The sequence below is a fragment of the Drosophila innubila genome (genome assembly GCF_004354385.1).
Source record: "Drosophila innubila isolate TH190305 chromosome 3L unlocalized genomic scaffold, UK_Dinn_1.0 0_D_3L, whole genome shotgun sequence".
Taxonomy (NCBI): domain Eukaryota; kingdom Metazoa; phylum Arthropoda; class Insecta; order Diptera; family Drosophilidae; genus Drosophila; species Drosophila innubila.
The window spans coordinates 15,126,502-15,132,893 of record NW_022995376.1 but is presented as its reverse complement, the minus strand read 5'-3'; the positions used below and the strand labels follow the sequence as shown (position 1 = coordinate 15,132,893).

Below are 6,392 nucleotides of genomic sequence, written 5' to 3'. Positions count from 1 at the left end.
GAGAATTTCTATTTAAAGGCTTCAGATATTTAAATGTCTTGCTTTTCTAAAAATTTACTTAAAGTAATAGCGCAAAACCATAAGCAAGAAAGATCATATTCTTCTTAAAAGACAACCTTTAAGATTTATTTAACTAAAAAATCTTACACAAAAACAACAACAATACCATTAAAAATACCGGATTTGGTCACGCTGCTGATTATATTTTATATGCTGTCATAGGAATGAGTATAAAATGTATATTTAACTTTTTTTTCGCTACTACCTAAGATACATGAAGGGCCCCAAATTTTGGGTTGGGTATGTTGCGCTAATTGCGGCCTATTCAGTTGGCCAAATTAATTGGCCACTTTTGGAGGATCCATTAGGGCACAAAATTGAAATTTATTGCGTAGATTTGTAAGTCGACAATGCGAAACACGTGTGCGACGGCCCAAAACGCATAGAAAAAAGAAGCGAAAAAGCGGCGAAAGAGATTTAAAACCAACTTCCTCCCACCGAGAGCAACACAATAATGGCGTAATGGGTTAATTAGCCTTATCGCAGTCATAGGGGCAGAAGCATCCGCTGTTCTTCAGCTCAGCAAAGTGTTACAAATATCACACTTAAAAAGAACTCGACCGAAAATGAGCATAAGAAAGAGAACAATAGAGAACAATAACACGACATTCCAATTAATCAAATGCTCCAATGCAAATTTGGTTCATAATTCGTATGCGTATCCGTGAGATACGCAAAACTCAACTGGCCCTAAGAATCGACTAACAAATGCAAATGTTACCCTTACTTTTCGAAATTCTCTCAACTGACTCTGCCAGAATTTTACCGCTTGAATGTGCGTGTCTCAGACGTTTGAAGCAGCTGAAAACTATACAATTATATATATTATGTAGCCCCAAACCGAAACAGAGCTAAGTAATGTCAATGTTTCCAGTTCTCATAATCATAACTTACGCCGAAAGGTCACTCATACGCATAGAGTAAAACAGCTGACTTAAAAAGCCGCACATTGGGGCAAATATGCAATGTTACAGACGAAATTAGTCTGAAAATGTAAGTTGAGATAAAGATAAAGATTTTTTTGTTAAATCGTCAAGAAACACAAGTTCCGGTTTTAAATTAATCCCTGTTTCATTAATTTAAAATTAACTAGACAAATAGACAATCAAATTAACAAAAGATGTTCAAACCTTTTTTGATTTAAAAATTGTTTTAAAAATAGAGAGGGCTTTCAGGAATTGCAAGCTCAGTCAATTCCTTGAGCTATTCGAAATATTAAAAAAATAAAATGTAACTTATTTAATACTACAAAACAATTCGAAAATTTAAAATCCTTAATTTGTGAGCTATACTATTTAGGTAGTCATTTCCATACTACTCAAAATCTATAATGATTTTAGTATTTTAATTCCAAAATGTTAAATCATAAATTGTATGTTTAATTCTTTAAAATATCACATTATAAACAGCGTGTCTCAACTTTAAATTTGATTTTTATTTAAAATGATAAAATTGTATTTTTCCATTTTATATTTCATTTCATTTCAAATACAACTGGCCACAGTGTACCGACGCAACATGCCCCTTATATAGCAAAGTGCCACATATACGCCTATGCGTGATTATTTTGCGCCTCGAAAGCGGGAAAAAATGTTAATTAAATGATATTCCCAGCCAGGGCTTACCAACAAAATAAAAGCAATAATATATATAAAGAAACCCCTGAAATGTGGCCAGTGTCCGGTGGTTGCTTCGCTCGCAACTCGCCGGAAAAGTGCCTCGAATTATGCATTACTAAAGGTATTTTGCGGCGGCCCACGCATATATTAGCGCTTAGATAGCGATCAGGGGCATTCCAGTGGCCGGGTCACATGATTTTGCATATCGGGTAATGTTTGAACGAACCGACAAAAACAAAAAAAAATAAAATAACACAAAAATAGAAGAAAACGAAAATGTCATGCGTCCGAACGGGGACCGGTTGAGTGACGACTGACAGCGCCTTGAATAGGCCCAACTCACGCATAGCTCAAAGCTGACCTGTGACCTGTGGCTAACTAGCAGGTGATGGGCCGCTGAGGGTGTTTGAGGTGTGCTGGAGGTGGTCAATTTTCTTTTTCTCTTTCACTCCCTCCTGCGCCGGTTCACACGTCAACGGCAACAAAGCCGAAAATTAGTTAACTTTTTTTTTTTTCTTTGGTATTTTCATAAATATTTACATTTGCCCTACACCTGCACCTTGTGCCTAATAGAGTCCATTGGCAATGCGATGGGAAAAATAACGGCTGTCTTCGACCGTCTACAAAATTTTCTCTGTCTGCCACCCTTAGATCATTAAATACAGATCACTGAAAAGGAAGTTGCAATACAATCGGTTTACAAAATATTTGAGGCCTGCAAATTGATTGATTGATTGATTGATGCTTCGATTGTATTACACTCATTACGGATATTCTCAGTCTTTATAATCTCGAAAGTGAAGTTGTCTTTCAGTAAATTGATCCGTCTCAAAAGAAACGCTGACATTTGCAATTGATTCTATATTCTATACATTCATCTTAATTGATGTGCTTATTGGTTGTCCGGAAGTCTCTTAATTAATCGTAAAGTACCAGCCTCTTAATCTTAACAAATTGTGTTAATCAAAGAGAGAAACTTCTAATATATCATTTTAAATGCCAAACGAATTTATCATAATAATTTATTTCCTCTGCAAAATAATATCATAAAGATCAATTAAATGTAGATTATTCTTTCGAATGTATCTTAATTTAGTTTGAAAACCATTTTTTCCTATCTTTGTCTTACTTTTAATCTAAATAAATGTTATTTGATGTATGAAGATTCATTGGAATACTTTATAAATATTTTTGTTCTGCAAATAAAGTTTTAATCTTATAATTGAACTTAATTTCTACAGATTTTAGGACTTTGTAAATTAGCTTATTTAATTTTCTTTCTTTTTGTAGAGTATTTCGAATACAACTGTTGTACCCAACTTTTCTCCAAAGTATAACAATAAGTTTTTTCCCTGCCCTTCCCCCTCCTTCTGCCCATTTTCCTTGCCTCACACACACATAGTTACACACACATTTCATATTTTCGGGAGTGTTTTGGACTGAGTGGCCATACAAAGCCATCCAATAATCCACATTTGTAACAAACATTTCCAACTTTTGGGGCTAAGTTGACAGCTCTGATGACTGACGGTCTTATGGGAAGGGGGGGAAAAGTAGTTGTTGTTGTTGCTGCTTTTGGTTGTGGCATTTTCAATTGTTGCTAATGAGTGCAACAAATTAATTAGGTTACTTCGTTACGCTGACGTTATAAGCTATTCAACGGAAGGGGGAGACAGGGGAAGGGAAACGCGAGTGGAAGAGAAGCGGAGCGGAGCTGATGCTAAATTGTGATAGTTGTTCAAAATTAGCATAAATTTCTTTATGCTTTTTCTCATTCTCATTTATTCATTTTTTTCACTTAGTTCGCACGGAAAATTGAGCAATTTTCCAACGATTTTCCTCAGCACGAGGCGCGTGAGGTGAAAGACACAACGCCTCAGTTCAATTACAAACATCTGGTGGAACCTTCTCCCCCTCATTCCCCCAGTCTTCCCCTTACCAACCTTTTGTTTGTTATCAGTTCAATTCTTTCGTATGTTCATGGCAGACACAAATATTATTCAGATTATACAGGGAGTTAATTAATTTCTTTTCTTGGAGGCGTAAAAAAATTAGTCGAATCGCATCGTATGAAATTGTGACATTATCATGAAAAAACAAGCGAATCAACAAATAAAGAGTGTGCAAGAGAGACTGATCGACTTGTAAATACTTCGTGGACATTGTAATAAGCTTTGTTGAATTCTCTTGATTCAGAATGTAATTAATATTAAAACAGCATACATTTCTTATCATTTAACGCAAAATTTAAACTGAAAATAATCTACCTCTTGCACAATACGTGTACACATGCATTGGTTGATATAGCGGAGAAAGAAGAAATGCGAATTTTGAACTGACCTCATTTGTCAGTCTTATCTGCTGTATGCTACTTGGTTAATTTTGAGCTGAGCACCGCTGTGATTGACACTTTGTTGTCAGTCTATCTTTCATCGGACTTGAATCCAGTATTGGAAATTAAAATGAGAAGATATATATTTTATATAATTTTTATTTTGGCTATTCTGCGAAATGGAACCTCATTAGCAACTCCCCCTAATGAAATTGAGGTAAGAATGAAGATATCTTGTGGAAAACCTATAATCTGTCTGCTAATAGTGAATACATTTCCTTCTTATCAGACTTGTATATTGAATCGGGAACTAGAACAACAATGCGGATTGTATACATATAAGGCTCTCAAGCCATTGCTAGACTATATTGGACAAATTAAGGATGAATTAATGAAAAGTGAATTAAGGGAAAAAGAAATACTGGATTGAAAAGAGAAATTGGTTCAACATGAAGCCAATGAAGCTGTCATCAAAGAATTGAGATCTCAGAACAAAAATCTTCAAGATTTTCAACAAACTTTTACGCTTAGCCTTCTTTCAATTTCGAAAACAACAGAGAATTGTGATAAATTTAAAATGGACTTAGTTGATAATACGCAAAAACTAATTAGTTGCCAAAATGAGATAATGACACTAAATTCCACTCTCATTAAGAAGGATTCTGAAATTATAAATCTGAGTGTGAAAGCTAAAAATGCAACTGACGAGCTGAAAACAACTCAACAGAAATTAGAAGAGACTCAGGATAAGTTATTATCTTGCAAAATAACACAGAATAATACAGAACCGTACGAAGATCATTTAAAATCACTTAGCTCCACTCTCATTAAGAGGGATTTGGAAATTAAAAGTCTCAATGACAAGATTATCAGCAATACACAACTTTGCTTAGAAGAGTACCGGGCTTTACTTATTAACTGCTCAGCAGAAAAAACAAAATTAAAAACTGAATGTTACAACTCTCAATTTGGAGGTTAATAATGAAACTGACAACATAATAAAAATTTAATTTCGTAATTTTTAGGATACCATAAAATCTTCAACTTCTTGCATAAGTAAATTTTTTGTTGATATATTTTGAGATATTGCAATAAATTTGAAAAAGTTGTAGAAAATCTATTGTATACAAATTTCTTCCACCGAAAATTTTTGCAATCAAATAAATAAATAAATATATAAAATAAAGTATACTATGCTATGTATGGTAGTGAAAAGTATGGCATGGAATTATCGATATTATTGTAAGTATGTCAAATGTAAGAGTTAAATGTTGTTGACTTTTGCTGGGGAAAGGGAAGGCTTATAACAAATACGCATCTAAATATTACTAATATTCAATTTTATCCAATAGTCTTGATTATTAGGGTTTAGATGGTTACCCATATACACACACACACTCGCACACACACACACACACACATGTGCCTGCACAATTACATTTTCATAAAGGATACGCCTAAGCAGCTTATGTGTACGCATACATTTCTTATCATTCAATGCAAAATTTAAAATGAAAATAATCTACCTCTTGCACAATACGTGTACACATGCGAATTTTGAACTGACCTCATTTGTCAGTCTTATCTGCTGTATGCTATTTGGTCAATTTTGAGCTGAGCACCGCTGTGATTGACACTCTATTGTCAGTCTATCTTTCATCGGGCTTGAATCCAGTATTGGAAATTAAAATGAGAAGAAATATATTTTATATAATTTTTATTTTGGCTATTCAGCGAAATGGAACTTCATTAGCAACTCCCCCTAATGAAATTGAGGTAAGAATGAAGATATCTTGTGGAAAACCTATAATCTGTCTGCTAATAGTGAATACATTTCCTTCTTATCAGACTTGTATATTGAATCGGGAACTAGAACAACAATGCGGATTGTATACACATAAGGTTCTCAAGCCATTGCTAGACTATATTCGACAAATTAAGGATGAATTAATGAAAAGTGAATTAAGGGAAAAAGAAATATTGGATTTAAAAGAGAAATTGGCTCAACATGAAGCTGTCATCAAAGAATTGAGATCTCAGAACAAAAATCTTCAAGATTTTCAACAAAATCTTCAAGATTTTCAACAAAATCTTACGCTTAGCCTACTTTCAATTTCGAAAACAACAGAGAATTGTGATAAATTTAAAATGGACTTAGTTGATAATACGCAAAAACTAATAAGTTGCCAAAATGAGATAATGACACTAAATTCCACTCTCATTAAGAAGGATTCTGAAATTATAAACCTGAGTGTGAAAGCTAAAAATAAAACTGACGAGCTAAAAACAACTCAACAGAAATTAAAGAAAGTCAGAATAAGTTATTATCTTGCAAAATAACACAGAATAATACAGAAGTGTACGAAGATCATTTAAAATCA

The 6,392-nt window shown here is 33.7% G+C and overlaps 2 long non-coding RNA genes across 2 annotated transcripts; both read left to right on the top strand.

Moving 5' to 3' along the window:
* Positions 1 to 4,106: 4,106 nt before the first annotated feature.
* LOC117788082 lies at positions 4,107 to 5,029 on the top strand. Its single transcript, XR_004617721.1, has 2 exons — positions 4,107 to 4,228; positions 4,301 to 5,029. It is a non-coding gene; the product is annotated as an uncharacterized LOC117788082 (long non-coding RNA).
* Positions 5,030 to 5,699: 670 nt separating this feature from the next.
* Positions 5,700 to 5,963, top strand: LOC117788211. The gene is made up of 2 exons (XR_004617743.1): positions 5,700 to 5,787; positions 5,860 to 5,963. It is a non-coding gene; the product is annotated as an uncharacterized LOC117788211 (long non-coding RNA).
* The last annotated feature ends 429 nt before the right edge of the window (positions 5,964 to 6,392 follow it).